The sequence below is a fragment of the Panthera uncia genome (assembly GCF_023721935.1).
Source record: "Panthera uncia isolate 11264 chromosome A1 unlocalized genomic scaffold, Puncia_PCG_1.0 HiC_scaffold_17, whole genome shotgun sequence".
Lineage (NCBI taxonomy): Eukaryota > Metazoa > Chordata > Mammalia > Carnivora > Felidae > Panthera > Panthera uncia.
The window spans coordinates 92,891,282-92,908,420 of record NW_026057577.1 but is presented as its reverse complement, the minus strand read 5'-3'; the positions used below and the strand labels follow the sequence as shown (position 1 = coordinate 92,908,420).

Genomic DNA, 17,139 nt, shown 5'->3' with positions numbered 1-17,139 from the left:
ATTACCTTGATGTGGGGAATATCAATATTCTCAATATATAAAATATATATATGTTAGTATATGGTATTCAATAGCAAATGACAGAAGATTAATTTCCAATGAAAGACAAGGAGAGATGGAGAAATGAGCATAGCACAAAAGAGCTGGAGATTACAACAGAGTACAAGCTGACAACGATTAGACAATACAGGGGGGTACCATTAGGAGAAAAAGTATAGTAGGGCTTTTGGTGCCAGGAATGTTTAGGGACAACCTATAGTTAGGGACAGTTAGACAACCAGGATTGAGATGTGGTCCTTCCTCCATGCTTTACATTATATTAATGCTCTTACAGAACATTCTTCTCAGCTGCTGGCCCACAACTAATTTTGATCAGTCCATAATTCATTACTGCCAACGATCCTTGCTTCTTACTATACATTTTTTAAGTTGAGTCATACAGGGAATTAAATGCCATTATATGGTCACTGTACTTTATGTGTTGTACCAATGACTTTAAAGAAGGAGAGAACATTTGAACACGTTTCATGTTTTTTTGAATAATTTAGAAATATATAATATACATAATTTCCAATAACTTTTGTAGAAAATCTATGTGTATGTGTATATATATGTACATGTACATATATGTACATGTACATGTATATGTATATGATGGCCAAATTTTGGCCATCATACCTTTACAAAGGTTGTAGAGAAATGGAAAAAGTCAAAGAAAAATGGCAGAAGTGATTAAAATCACAAAAAAACAGGTCCAAGAAGAAAGAGCTTTTGTATCTTGAAAAGCAATGCTGGGGGGCGCCTGGGTGGCTCAGTCGGTTAAGCGTCCGACTTCAGCTCAGGTCACGATCTCATGGTCCATGAGTTCGAGCCCCGCGTCGGGCTCTGGGCTGATGGCTCAGAGCCTGGAGCCTGCTTCCGATTCTGTGTCTCCCTCTCTCTCTGCCCCTCCCCCGTTCATGCTGTGTCTCTCTCTGTCTGAAAAATAAATAAACATTAAAAAAAAATTTAAAAAAAAAAAAAAAGAAAGAAAAGCAATGCTGGGGGCACCTGGATGGCTCAGTTGGTTAAGCGTCCGACTTTGGCTCAGGTCATGATCTCACAGCTCGTGGGTTCAAGCTTTGGGCTCTGTGCTGACAACTTTCTCAGAGCCCGAAGTCTGCTTTGGATTCTGTGTCTCCTTCTCTCTCTGCCCCTCCCCCACTCACTCTCTATCTCTCTCTGACTCTCAAAAATAAATAAATTTTTAAAAAAACTTTTTTTTAAAAGAAAAGCAATGCTGAATAATGATTGTCATTATTAGGTTCAAAGGGGGCTTTGCACAAGGTACATGCTGTTCTACTATTCACCTTAATAAGAGAACTGAATAAAAAGTAAACAGAACTGAACTTAAAAGAAAGTCTAATTGTGTAGAAGGAAGAAAGTGTGCAAGTTAAATAATGAAATGCTCAGGTAAACTTCTAGTCTCCATCTGGAAGTTTCCCATGAGAATAAACAATCATCTCCTTTCTTTGAATTTTGCCATCAATGGGTCTGAAACCAGACGGCTCTATTCTGCCAGGTAATCTTAGGAGGTTGTAGATGCAGGGAGATGCCTCTGGCCACAGAAAATTAAAATGTCATATCACGTATTACTAACAAAGAACGTATGCCTAAGAATATTCCTGGGTGACCCACAAATATTCCTGGTGGCCCACAGGGCTGAGTTTCAAAATTACAGTTTCTTTTTGGAGATCTGCAGGGGGCAGGGGGGGAGCATATGACTCACAGCTTTCAGTGACTTGGATGTGAAAACGGCTTTTTGATTATCCAGTCTCATTACTTATATTGTATCTTTCCAAAAATTAAAGAAACAGTCCCATTTGGAAAAGTGGAAAGGGGGGTGGAACAGAAAAGGTGAGTGAGCGCCTAGGTGCATGTTGACCCATTGTCTCTGTGTTCTATCTCTTCTTCTCTAAGCCAGACTAGAGCCAAGAGCCAAGTGGACTTCGAGAGTCCAGTGGTTCATATCCTGCATGTATGGCCTGCTTCCCATGGCATGAATTTTATTAAAATCCTTAAGGAATAGGATTTCATACTTCATCACCTGGATCTCCATTTTCATCTGGAAGTTACTCCTCCTACTCAATACAGAAACTTGGCTAACAGGGGCACCTGGGTGGCACAGTTTGTTAAGCATCTGACTCTTGATCTCAGCTCAGGTCACGGTCTCACAGTTTGTGAGTTCGAGCCCCACATCTAGCATCTGCACTGATGGCACTGAGCTTGCTTGGGATTCTGTCTCTCCTTCTCTCTGCCCCTCCCCCGACTTGTGCTCTCTCTTAAAATAAATAAATGAACTGAAAGAAAGAAAGAAAGAAGGAAGGAAAGAAAGAAAGAAAGAAAGAAAGAAAGAAAGAAAGAAAGAAAGAAAGAAACTTGGCTAACATATTGTATAGGAAAGGTTAACATACCAGAGCTGAGACTGTTATCTTTAAAAAGGTCTTTTTGCAAGGTTGCTCCTTAGCTGGCATATGGGAATTTGGATTTGGGGAGAGTTCCCATTACTCTCTGATTGGTAATGGTGGCTCACTTTGCCTAAACTGTACAAACCATGTGGTTTATGCTGAACCCCTGCTTCCCTTCTGGAAGTTTGGAATTTTGTATCATGCTAAGCAGAGGTTGCCAATGTCCCCAATAAAAATCTTGGACACTGAGTCTCTAATGAGCTTTTTGGTAGAGAACATTCCATACATTTGCCACAATCCCATGCCAGAGGAATTGGGTACATCCTGGGTGACTACATAGGGAGAAGTCTCTTAGAAGCTCATGCCTGATTTTTCTCAGATTTTGCCCCATGCACATTTTCCCTTTGCTGATTATAATAAATCCCAGCTATGAGTAGTCCCATAAGTCCTAGAGAATCAGTGAATCTGTGTTTGGTCTTGGGGGGACTCCTGACACACATGCTTTGGAACCTGGCTGAGTATAAGATTCACCCGTGGAACTTTATAGACGACAGATTTCAGAATCACCCCAGACCTATTGACTCAAGATCTGTATTTTTCAAAGCTCTCCAGATGTTTTTGATATGAAATCAGAAGGGAAGACAGATGCCAAATGCCTTGGTGGAAAAGACAACAGCTGCATGAAAGCTATATTTTCTAGGAAGAAAAGAAGTAATACAGTGTGCCTGCCACATGGAAGGAAAGAGTCCAACTCGCTATGATGACTGTAAATGAATATTCTACACAGCAGATAGAGAGCAAAATTTTTCCATGACACTTCTATGTTAGAGCCAAGAAGGAACAGGACAGCTTCCATTTTTGACATGGCCACAACACGGCAAAGAGGCACCCAATGATAAGTATGTGGTTGAAGGTGGATGGGGATACAGCATTTCTTCACTGCAACTCGCACTTTTCAAGACAGTAAACCTTAACACTCATGCAAATGAACTAAAACTCTTCATAGGAAAGTAAAAACTTAGAATACATGCAACCAAACACCCTGGCTTCTGCAATAAGCAGGCAGGGGCAGCTGGCTTGAATGACACCCTGTAGGTAGCTATCAGGGAGGTTAGGGGTGTTACCCCAAATTTTCACTAAGAACTCTCAGAGTGACAAAGGGAGAGGACTTGACTAAGAAGCAGGAGATCATCAAAGCTGTGACATAAAACGGCATCTGCAAACTCAATTTCCTTTCTCATTCTTGGGCCTCTTTCAGTCTGGCCTGCCATCTTATTCTTCATCTACACCAAAGGCCTTCCAAGTGTAGCCAGAATCTGAATTACATTGTGATTATCTCATGGATGGAGATACTTGTTTAATTTCCAAATTTTAGAAGCAGTCTTGAAGCTGGCTCTTCAGGAAAAATAGTAGGCTTACACTATTTTGAATAATGAAATATTATATTGGAAAAATACATACAAAATTTCATAAAAATTTAGACATGCCCTTTGTTTCCATTTTTTTAAAATAAAATATATTTATTCTTTTGATTATAGAAAGTAGTACTCATTACAAAAAGAAAAGGAAAAATATAAGACACAACTTTAAATCCTATAAAATCCTATCACTCAGATGTAACCACTAATAAAATATTGACACCTTTAAGGCTTCTGACTTCAAATATATGTTAATTTATATTTTATTCTACCTATATCCACACATACACACTTGTATAATTAAAATAGAATCATACTACATATGCTTTTATCAATGAGCTCTTTCACTAATCAATTGGATTGTGTATATATGTTCAAGTCAGTAAATATAGATCTGCATTATCATAAAAAAAAAAAAAAAAAAAGAAGCTGGCTCTTCAGGCTGAATACTTTAATGGGCATATTTAACAAATGAAAAAAATGTGGATATGTCCTCATAATATACAGAAGTGGGGCATGACTGATGAATAAATGGTTGATCTCAACAAGAGATTTCTTTTTAGGGGGAGTAGGCAAATACATCCCTGATGGATTTGCTTTTCTTTTTTTTTTTTTTAATTTTTTTTAATGTTTATTTATTTTTGAGACAGGGAGAGACAGAGCATGAATGGGGGAGGGTCAGAGAGAGAGGGAGACACAGAATCTGAAACAGGCTCCAGGCTCTGAGCTGTCAGCACAGAGCCCGACGCAGGGCTCGAACTCACAGAGTGCAAGATCGTGACCTGAGCCGAAGTCGGCTGCTTAACCGACTGAGCCACCCAGGCGCCCCTGGATTTGCTTTTCAATAACAAGTTATTGAACCAATTCACCAAGATATATCTTGAAGAATCAAAATGCTTTCATTCATAAATCAAACTGTATCTATGGAACCAAAGGAAATGGGAGAGGATGACAGTGGAAAGTGATAACCACAAATATCACTAATAAAAGTTAGACTAAGATGCCGTGGCATTTAAAGCCACAAACCTTAGAATGTAATAATAAAGTGAATTTTCAGAATGTAAAGTAATCTCAGGAGAAATTATCCATTTAAAAGAATATGAGATGTACCTTTTCTGGGTCTGTGTATTTCTTAAATCATAACAAAACATTCTAATCTGTTTCACAGAGGGAATCAAAAGCAAATTCTCAACAAGGGAAATAGAACTGTGTCTTATCTACTCTGATATTACTTTAAATAACTTCTTCAGTTATCTTTTTCCACAAAGAATCCAACTGCATACCCTTTCACACATATCCCAAAAGACTAATCCAGTTTAATTTAGCGTAGGAGCCCAGGAATGAGAGTCAAGAGATCTGGGCTCTGTCATTATTAACTTAATCTCTATTTGCCTAAGTTACCAATATGTTAAATGAAACAAAAATATTTGTCCTTTCTACTTCACAGGTTTGTGATAGGGTTAAACATGAGATTATAAATGTAAAAGTATTTTGGAAATGTGTAATAGAAGCAGGTCCTAATTAATTTGATACATGATTGCACACATACTATCTATCCCTAGAAAATTAGAACTGGGATGTAGCTGGAACATCATGATGTCCAAACAGCTTACATGACATATTAGTGATTAAGGGTCAAGGGCATGACAGGGTGCATCTGAGATCAAACATGGGACATGGCCAGAACTAGAAGCTGTGTCTTGTAAGTGCAGCCTTCTTTTTGCTGATTCCATTATCTTCTCGAGGTACCTGGGTGGCTCAGTCAGTTGAGTGTCTGACTTTGACTCTTCATGATTTCATGCTCGTGAGTTGGAGCCCCACGTCGGCCTCTGTGCTGAGATTTCAGAGCCTGGAGCCAGCTTTGGATTCTGTGTGTGTGTCTCTCTCTGCCTCTCTCCTGCTCATTCTCTCTCTCTCTCTCTCTCTCTCTCTCAAAAATAAATAAACACTAAAACAATTTTTAAAAATTTTTAAATAAAAAAAAATCTTCTCAAATGATTCTGTGCACACGGCTTCATGCTCTGTCTGTGCAGAAGCAGCTCTGAAAGATTACAACATCTCTAACAAAAAGTTACAAAACCTCATCAAGATTTAATGGCATTATCTGTGGCCGAAGTCTTGAAGATCTCTTTCAACTTCCCAGGACTGTTCCACCCCCAGAAATTTGAGGCAGAGGTATCTCTAGAATCTTTGCTACCCAGTCAGATCATTTTTTCCCCAAGAAGGACTTTGGAAATAATGTTTTTAGCCTACAGGACCCAGCTTTCACCCCTTCCTTCTAAAAGCCCCTGCAGAAGAGATCACAAAAACTGACATCCTGCACACAAGATGCACTGCTGACCTGGCTAGCTGCTCCTGGAATGCAGTTAGCAAGAAAATCCTATTTCATTTCTGTAAAGGTGAAAGATCTCAGATCATGAATCCTCTCTGCACTGTGAATTGTTTTACAAATGCATTTGTATGTATAAGCAATGCCTTCCATTGCAATGAATCTTTTGCATTTTTAAAGGTAAGGTGTGTGTTCTGACACTATAAATGGTAGTAAAGGTATTTCAAATTATCTACCATTTGCTTACTGTATTAACCAAGAGAGTACATAAAGGGCAATAAAGTTATATCTTTATCAGAAAAGCATACAGTGCTTTGGTAAGCACTGTGCTATCGCAGCCCTGTTGTCTGTTCAAAGTTTTATAATGTTTTCCAAATAGAACATAGGCATAAAATAACTTTTATTCAGTCTTCTGGGGGGGGGATATTAAGAATAATCATCACAATGTAATCCATCAGGGGTTTTCTCATTTTGCTTCCTCCCAGGTATTTTAGATAGACTTGCCATTACGAGTCCCATAAAAGGATAGGAGTCCATGGTGTGTAAATGCAAGTCAATAGGTATAATTTATTGTGTCAATCATTTACTAAGCATTTAACCCTACTCTGGCTCTCATCCTGCCAATAATCCTGTAAGATAAATCCTATTAACCCATTTTGCAGGTAAGAAAAACAATGATTAATGAGATTGACTGGCTAGCTCAAGGTTCTACAGTTGGTCAGTGGCAGACCTAAGGTTTGAACCCAGGTCTATTTGGTCTCAAGACCCATGCTTCATCCACTAAACTATATTTCCTTCCTCTTATAGCAAGTTGTTAGAAGTCTCCAGGATCTGGATATGAGTTAGACTAGAATAGGGATGAAACAAATGAAAATGATAATGAGAACATTTCTCCTTCACCTTCCTACTTTAGAAATATCCATGGAACTTTCCATCTCCAAAGGCAGTAACTCACAAGAGTGATGGGAACAAGCAAACAGACTGTGGAAAATCCAAACAGTACCAGGAGGGGTTAGCAGCTGTGGCCTTGACCTGAGTCAGCTTGGGTTTGAGCTCTGGCTCTGCCTGTTCCTAGTTAGTTGTATGACCCCGTTTAACCTCCTTGAGTCTTATTTCCCTCTCTGTAAAACAGGAAAAACATCCTCTTAGGCTTGAATAATATGAAATGTATGATATACTTAACACAGCACCTAGCAGATTGTTGCATGCTCCATAAATGCTATCTATTTTTTATTGGAACTTTTGCTGTTAGGTTGCTGTATAAAAGATAAAGGCACATTATTAGTTTAAAAAAACAACAACTCACAGTTTCTGGTTTAACTGGTTTCTGTTGGCACCTAATAGCTTTACACATCTTGATTTAAGAGAGGCTAAAAAACAAAGAATGGATGTCAATGGATGTTTCTACTGTCAAGAACAGATGCTCTTGTTTGGGCTCAGCTAACACTGTAGTCTAGTCGGCAGCCCCAAATAGAACCCATTTGATTTCTCCTGCCGGTGTAAGTAGGAAATTGATGCTGCTGAGAGTGTGAAATTTGAGTCTTTAGAATTTCTAATTAATATGTCAGTCCCTGACATGCACATCCTATCCTTTCTTATTTCTTATGTAAGTTTTGGTTCTCATTCCCACCATTCCCAAACTCTTACTTAAAAAAATAATAAAGTTATACATAGGGATTCCTGAAAATAAAGTAGCAGCCTGGTTACATGCAGAGCTGAAATGAGGACCATCTCTTGATAGGTCTCTTGTCCAAGGAAACCTTTTCTATTAGATCTTAGTCTTTTCGCTTATGGCTTTAATCTAACCAAAAATGTAGATGTCCCTCTGGAAAGGTAACACCTTAAAACATTTACCCAGAATCCTTTTTGTGAGTAAAATATATTAGAGTATCTCATAGATACTCTGTGGAACACACTTTGGGAAATGCTGAATTAGACTCCTTAGTAGCAAAATAGCAAGATACAAAATTGGGACTGGATATTTTTCAATATTATAGGTATTAAAGAAATACTGATGATAACAAGAAAGTAACTCTTTATTAAAATGTGGTTAGTGAGACATACATGGAAAAAAGATGTAGCCTTAAACTTTTAGATCCCAACATTGTACCTGGACCAGGAAAAGAGATACCGGGAGCATCTGAGAACAGAGTCTGCAGCTGTTGCCAGATGCAGCTTGAAGAAGAGTTCAGGTACAGGAAAAGGTAGACCTTCCCACTTAAAGTTTTGTGCTTTGAAAAGAAGAACAGTGTGCATGGTGATATGCAGTTAGGAACCAGACTCTACCCCTTTTCTCCTCTATCCCTCCTCTACCCGCCCCACCCCCACCCCCACCCAGAGACTTCAGCAGATGTTTTCGTTTGCTTAGGGCTGCCATAACAAAGTGCCACAGACTGGGTAGCTTACACAACAACATTTCTTTTCTCACAGTTCTGGAGGTTAGAAGCCCAAGATCAAGGTGATCTCAGGGTTGGCTTCTTCTGAGGCCTGTCTTCTCAGCTTTTAGGTGGTGTCTTCTCCCTGAGTCCCCATGTGGTCTTCCCTCTGTATGTGTCTGTGTTCATCTCCTCTTCTTGTAAGGACACCAGCCATATTGGATTGGGGGCCACCCAGATGCCCTCATTTTAACTTCATCATCTCTTTAAAGTAACTGTATCCACTCTGAGGTACTGGGGATTAGGACCTCAACATATGAATTTAGGGCAGAGACACAATTCATCCCATAACACAGGCATAACTCCTCTCACTGGCCCCTTAAAGACTCTTTAAAGATGGATGCCGGGTTACTATGTGCCCTGCTCAATTTCCTGCAGTACAAATACAAAAAAGAAAACTGTTTAAGCTCTCTGCTAAATTATCTATCACTCCTGTTTCTTACTCAATTTTTCTCCAACTATTTTAGCTCTTACTCTGTCTCCCTCGAGCCAAGAGAGCCTCTGTGACTCAGGCCCTTTTGTACCCTCCAGTGTCCCTTTGAATAGAGCTGTAAAGACATGCTGTTAACTGGCTGATCCCCAGAGCCCACCCTTAAAAGAGTTTTTGTACCACCCTACCCACTCATCTTTGCCAGACCTGATAGCTTCCTCAGCTGCCAAGGATCTCCAATCACATCACAAAAATTTAAAACCCACAGACTCTGGAAGAGATGCCCCGGTGGTGTTAAAATGAAGGTAGCATTCTTTCCCACCAGGGAAAACACTCATGATTTGTTGATTTGTTGACAGTTTGCAGGTCTGGGAAGAGTACTAAGTCAGCAGAGGGCTCAATACCTAACACAGGAAAGACCATTGTCCTGCAACAGTGAAGAATGGACTTCACCAGTTCACCTCAGAGCTGGCACCTGGCTGGAGGGCATGGCAAAGTGTTGGGTTTCTGTAATGGAAGGCAGACTTTTTTTTTTTTTTTTTCGTTTTAATTACCCTGTTATGTGATAGAAGTCATAAGGTAAAAGAAAAGTATGGAAAGCTGATTTCTTTAATATATGACCTTCTGATAGCCTATATGTTTTAGGGACAAACTTCCTAATGAGACTTTTTATAATAAAGCTTTCATTGCTTTGAAAAATATTAACTTTTCCAGTTCTTCCGGGTAGATCAAACAGAGCCTGCAGTTATAGTTACAATATCCTAAAGATTTAGCTTCTCAGTAATAATGGGTAAGAGCCTTAGCATTGCCACAGGCCAAAACTATATTATTTGAAATGAAACCTCTCATAAATATCCAACTATGAAGTCACTATCTATCAACTGCTGTTATATAAACAGGACAGAGCTAAATCTCCCATCTGCCAATATCAGAGCTGCCACAAAGAATGATTTTGTGTCCAGATATCACAAATTAAACAGGCTCTTGCTCTGTCAGCCAATTCTAGGAAGCCAAGTTTGGTTTGGGTAGTCACCATGTAGTCCAAGAAAGGAGTTCTGGAAGGTCTGAATTCTTCTTTCTCTTTTGCCAAGAGCTTGGACCACCCTCAGGCTTAGGAGCTGTCTGCTGGGTAGTAGAAAAGATGTGACTGATTTTTTAGAAAGAACACTGTAGCTACCAGTGTCCCACTTCTTAGCTCTTCTTTTCTACAACTTTCTCCATACCTTTGTGACACAGTTAACCTTAGACTTCTGCCCTCACTCTGCTTTGAGCACCTATTTATCTAGTTTACCGCAGTCTTGTTCAGCACCAGAAATGCTAATGGAAGGTCTGTGGACCAAGCTTTGAGAAACACTGCTCAAAACAATAAGAAGCCATCAATAGAATGTACTTCTGCATTAACCTTTTCACATCTTCTGTTCCAGGGCCTAGAACATGGCAGTCACATAATATACATGTGGTAATCTAAACTGAAGCCAAGATTCTTTTTTTCTAGCCTAAGATTTCTTTGAGTCTAAGATTTTTAAGTAGGGAAGTAACATGATTTAGGTTTTAGAGAGTAAATAGGAGGAGCTTAGAAGCTGGAGAAAAGAAAACAGAGATCAGAGTTAAGGGGACCAATTGTGCCTCCTCTCATTAAAATTAAAGAACACATTATAATAATGGTATAATAATAATAACCAACATTGACATAATTCTTACAATATACCAGGCCCTATCATAAAAGCTTTTCTTTTCTTTTTTTTTTTTTTTTTAATTTTTTTTTCAACGTTTTTTATTTATTTTTGGGACAGAGAGAGACAGAGCATGAACGGGGGAGGGGCAGAGAGAGAGGGAGACACAGAATCGGAAACAGGCTCCAGGCTCCGAGCCATCAGCCCAGAGCCTGACGCGGGGCTCGAACTCACGGACCGCGAGATCGTGACCTGGCTGAAGTCGGACGCTTAACCGACTGCGCCACCCAGGCGCCCCGTATAAAAGCTTTTCTTAAATTAACTCGTTAAATTCTCATAACAACCTAATAGGTAGGGACTATCATTATCCTCATTTGAAGACCCAGAAATGGAGATCCACAGAGAGTAAGGTGCTTACCCAGAGTGACATAGTTAATTAGTGGCACAGGTATGATTTCAACAGGCCATCTAGCTTCCAAGTTCAGCATGCAAATCACTTCTATATGCATTGTCTCAAGTAGTCCTTACTTCCCATCCACCCAGCCTCCCAGTAAGGCAGTGGCCAGTGTGCTGGCTTCTCCTGCTGGCCTGTCTTACCTAACTTCACTAGGTATGGCCTACACTTCCTTGCTTACCATGATCAAAACTTAATTGACCTTCTCTTATTCCCCAGGGCCCTGGGTCAATTTACTGATTATAGTAGCTTACTATGTCATAAGTCATGCCAAGATGACTCATTATTCTTTCAACAAATATATATTGAGCACTCACTATGCGCTAGGCATTGCACTAGGTGCATACAAAGGATTTACAGTGAATGTACCATCAAGGAAATAGACATGTAAACAAATTCAATAATTATAAATCCTGATTAGTGCCCTTAAGAAAATAAAAATAATTGCATCTAATGGGATAATGACCCAAAGAAATGCTTCTTTGGTGATGAGAATTTCAGATGCTATGACAAATCACATAGGAAATCACATATTTTGGGATACTGGTGGCCTTTCTATTGGGCCCTTAAATATACCAACTTCTTAGTAAAAAAATGAAACGATCTCCACCATCCTCCAGCCTAGAATCTTTTAGTGGTTCTTCTCAGCCTTCAGGATATAAAATTCAGACCCCTCGGTATGATTCACATGCCCTCCCAGGTTAGCCTTCTGCCCACTTTCCAGACTCAACATTATGTTAGTCCCTTCCCCACCCCTTTCACATTTAACTTCTACCATACTCAAGACTAATAATCACATAACACCCTATATACCTAGGTTGCCTATCTCCCTTCCCCACACTTCACCTGAAGAGCCCCTATTTATCTTTCAACACTCAGACTAGAGTTACCTTTCAATAAGCCCTCTCCACCCAAAGCTGGGCTTGGTACTGCCCCTTGGGGATCCTTTAGTGTTCCAGATTGAATTGTGTCCTCCACCCCCAATTCATATGTTGAAACTCCCAGTACTTCAAAATAGGATGGTGTTTGGGTATGGGAGTCTTTAAAGAGGTAATTAAGTTAAAATGAGGTCTTTTGCATGGGCCCTAGTCCAATAGAGCTGGTGTCCTTATAAGCAGAGGAGATTGGGACATAGATATACACACAGAGAAGACTATGTGAAGACGCAGGGAGAAGGTGGCCATCTGCAAGCCAAGGAGACAGGTCTCTCCTCGAGGTAACCAAGCCTGTGGTCACCTCCATCTTGGACTGTTAGTCTCCAGAACCACAAGAAAATAAGTTTCTCTTGTTTAAGCCATCCAGTCTATGGAAATTTGTTATGGCAGCTCTAGCAAACCAACAAACTTAGCATCTTGTCTAAACCATAGTGATACACCTGCTTCGTGGACCTAAGTCAAAAAAAACCTCATCTTTTTAAACTTTCACCCCCCCAGTGTTGACCTCAGGGCTGGGCATGTGGTAACCTCTCAGTTAGTGTTTGCTGAGTGAGTGAAGGAATGAATGAACCGCTTATTTCACTTATGTGGAGGGCATATCAATGCAGCATTACTTCTGAACACTGGAGAGCAGTCTGGAATAGTGTAATCATCTGAGAGAAAGGTTGGCTCCCTCTCAGAGAGAATAAAGGGAACCAGCACTACAGTTCCCACTGCAGCAATCAGGATTTGGAAAAACAGAAGGTTACAGAGGCAACCCCTGAGGCACAGATCCGTGGTATTTCCCAGGTCTTTCAAACACATTTAATTGTGCACATGGAAAAGAATGGCATCATTATTTAATCCAAAATACAATAACAACAATAGATTGCTCATGTAGGCGCACGAGTCCCCTGCAGAGAATTTAATGTGTGTGTTGCCTTTACCCACATATACAGCCAAGGCAGTGGGAATGGGGGCCAGCCCATTCTTGTGGCCTGGGAAGAGAGAACATGGATGCCTATGGTTGTTATAACAGCAAAAGGGGGGAAAACAAAAGAAAGCCCAAGGGTAGAGCTACGACTTCACTTAAGACGAATGTATATCTTTATTTTTGTCCTCAGCAATAACCCAAAGAAATATCTGATGCTACTGAAAGACTGCTGTCATCCCTGGTAGATACTCATCAATTATTATTAAGTATTGCACGGTTCAGGTCAAGATATAATATGTCTGAGAAAAACCGTGGCACCTCCTTTTAATCTTGCGTAGAAAACAATTAAAGTATATAAAGCACATTATTAAAATATGTAAAATTTATAATTTAATTATAAGATTGCATAGCTTTATGATCTAATAGTTCTGCTGTATTTTGCATATTAGTGAACAATTGCTTTCTTAAAGCACACAGTAGAATCATTTACTTGATGCTGGAGAATAAGTTAATTATGGATTCCCTGTATATGACTAATGGATTTAATAATCACTTTACTGTAGAATTAACTTATACTTCCCTGTGCTTATAGCACTAATGATGATATTCATAAAAGTTATATTTTTTAAAAAATGTAAGATTGGCACAAAAAGAGAAGCCCATGTACAACTTGGTTTTAGAGCCAGCAGTTCTAAATAGATAGTTCAGAGCCATCAAGGCCCTCTCCTTGCTCCATAATAAATCATACACACCCTCCTCCCCACCCCCACCCCCGCTACCAACCCTGCCTCCATTGGCTTTATTAAGGGAATTTATTTTATTTAAGGGAAGACGAAATGCTTGCCAGATACATTTAGTGAAGCTTCTGATTTGTTTTAACCTCAGTTGTAGGTCACAATGAGGATTATTCGCTTACACCTATTCCGTGGCACTCTGGGAAGCTCCATATGTACTAAGAGCACATTGGGTTGCCCAAGTCCCTCTTTTTGTCCTCAGCTACATTCTCTTGAAGCCACTCATTTTTCTCCTTCATCCAGAGCAAATAACATTGGTGGAAGAAGTAGCGGGAATGTAATTTGCTTAAGGAGGGAGTCCCCGGTGCTGCCTTTCTGAACTTACATCCATTCTTACCACCAGCACCACCACCATGATGACCATTATCATCATAACCACCATCATCATCACCACCATCACCTGGATTCTTCTTCCTCATGGAATTAAGCAATGGAAGATCTGGATTTTTATTTTCAGCTCTGCCAGTTTACCAGTGGGGATGACCTTGAGGGGGTCATGAGACCTCTTCAAACCTGTTTGCATAGTTCTAAGATGTGAAAACTGACTCTGAATGCGCTTTGTCACTGTCAAGTCCTAAATACAATCAGTGTATTATTTTAATGACCCCTCCAACCCAGATGTGCATCATCCCCTCCTCCATGAATTATTCTGCCAATTCTGGCATGGAGATTAAATATTCTGGAAAAGAAAGAACTACAGCTTACACTTTGTATTACTGCACGGAGTTGTTCACAAAGTATGTGCTCACTAAATATCTATTGATGAATTGATCTGAAAGAGTATAAATCTTAAGGCCCGGAGGGATTATAATTTCCTTTACATCAGAGACCCACAGCTTTAGTTGTGAATCCATGAATCTCTGTATCCCTGCCTCACACTTTCACCAATCTCCTCCAGTATAATGCTCTGCTGAGAGTTCAGTCATAAATGGTAATGACAAGCTGACAGGAGATTTGACCTAGCCCCTAGCAGGGACTCAGGAGACCTAAACGTACCATTCCCTGCTCCACTGCTGGTTCTTCATAAGGTGCCAGATACCCCAGATATCCTTTCCCTCCACCTCAGCACACTAAAGGAGAAAACTCAACTTCTTTATAAAATATTGAATTGCTCTGACAAGTGAGAAATCCACCAAGTTTTGCCTTTGTTTCATGCAACATATAATGTTATTCGAGGAAAGATCTTAAACTAAATTTTCAAGATTTCACTTATGTCCTCCTTGGCTAATTAAAATGTAATTGATTAAGGTAGGCTGAATTAAATGTTCCTACCCCTTTTAATCCCTAAACCTTTTGTTTGTTTATTGACCCTTATTTATGACATAACTTCTCTCCACACCCCACTCCCCAGCCACAGTCAAATCACTTCTGTGGCCACTGGAGTGATTTGTTCATACTGATTGGTCATACAAAATACTCAGGATACTCTCCGAAATTCATTTTTCTCATTAGAAGATATAATGCATAAACTCCTTGCCCAAATTTATGCCCTTTCTCTTCATTCACAGTCTTTAGCTTTTGGCCGAAAGCAATGCTTCTGAGACTGCAATGTGCAGACCCATCACCTGGGGTCATGGTCAAACAGAGTCCAGGACTCAGTGAGGCTCAGATTCTGAATTTCCTACAAATTCCCAGGGGAAGCAGGTGAGCTGTTGGTTCCAACCAACACTTTGAGTAGCGAAGACTGAAACTTTTTGTGGATCAGCCTTGAAATAATACCTCTTTAATTTTATACCCAGGACATTCATATTATGTATTTTTTTCATGTAAGAGACAAATGTTTAAACATCAAAATTTCTTCTACTCAGAAATAAGTTTATTATTATTTTTCTTTGAAACACTAAAACTCACTACCTTTCATCTCTGTCTCCACTTCATCTCCATTTCAGTCTCATATTCCTTTCTCTTTTTTCAACCGGCTCCACAAACTAAAATATGTTGAGCATTACATGAGCATAACTACCTCTCTGGTTTTCAGATGCCTTTTGCCTTTCAGATGTTAAATAACATCTAAAATGTCTTGGATTTATATAATACTTTATGCCTTACAAAGGGCTTGCGTGCACTTATTTCATAAAAATAAGTTCACGTCTGGGGAGAGAGAGAATGATAAAGTGAAAAAAGTAGATGGACTTTGGAGATTCACCTGGGTACAAATCCTGGTTCTGTAAATATTCAATCTTGGGCAAAATTTTTAACCTCTTTGCTTAAATTTTCTCATTTGTCAAAGGGGGGGGTGTAAATAGCTGTATCGTGAACTAGTTATTTGGGTTAAGGTTGGGGTGGTGTGGTTTCAAAGGAACCTGACTAGCCAAGCCTTGGAACACAGGGGATACTTCATGTGCGTCCCTTTCAAACTCATATCCAGCTGCCCCTCTAATCCTACTTCCTGTTTAGGCAGCTCTCAATGTCCTCTGTCCTGCATGGCTGTCCTCCAGGATGGCAACTGGCATGAGACAGTATCTGCTCCTTTTCTCTCCAAACCTTTCACGTTTCCTCCATAAAACCTGCTGCTGCTTTTGTGAGGCATGTAGCTCGTATTTGACACCTAGATTTCAAGTGATCAAACAAGACATGATGACAAATCTAAGAAAAATGACACCAGCCTTTTGAAAGAAACCAAAATCAATTCCCTCCCCTCCTTTCCTTGAGGTTCCCTCCTTTCCAGCTGTTATCTTACCTCATCTATCATACTTAGAAATCCATATGTCTAGTTTAAATCACTGTTTCTCAGGCAACAGCCAGGCCATTTAGCAAGAGTCTAAAGCGAGCCAATATAATATTCTGCCTAGAGTGATATTCGGTCAAAGGTTACTGTGCCAGAGTAGGTTAATTATTCTAAAAGGACCTACTTTTACTATAATTATTGATTGCCATGAACTAATGAAAAAAAAAGCTGCTATTTATTAAGTGCCTCTGTATTCCCTAGAAACTCGTACATGTGTATCTCATTTTGTCCTCATCACGACTCTGCAAAAGGTTTTCCAATTTTAGGAAAAGTTTAAGATCAAGTTGGTCCAACTCACAAGCTGGACCAGCTTGGTAGGCAGAGCCAAGATTCAACCAACTCATAAGTGATTATCTGATTGTGTTATGTTTTAATTTAAAATTTATGTTTAGCCCCAGGAAATATGTGTATATAACAATAGAGTTCCACCAGACTTAGAGCAAATAACAGCAGTCCCTCCCCACCTGTAATTCCCATTCCATTCCCCAGAGGAAACCTCTTTTGACAACTTTTTCTGCTATTTACTTTTATTCTTTTTTTTAATGTTTATTTATTTATTTTGAGAGAGAGAGGAGGGGAGAGT

At 39.6% G+C, this 17,139-nt stretch overlaps 1 long non-coding RNA gene across 2 annotated transcripts in view; it reads right to left on the bottom strand.

Annotated features, from left to right (window-relative positions):
- LOC125934421 (uncharacterized) overlaps window positions 1-17,139 on the bottom strand; it is a 69,586-nt gene that overhangs the window by 28,333 nt on the left and 24,114 nt on the right. The window lies entirely within an intron of this gene.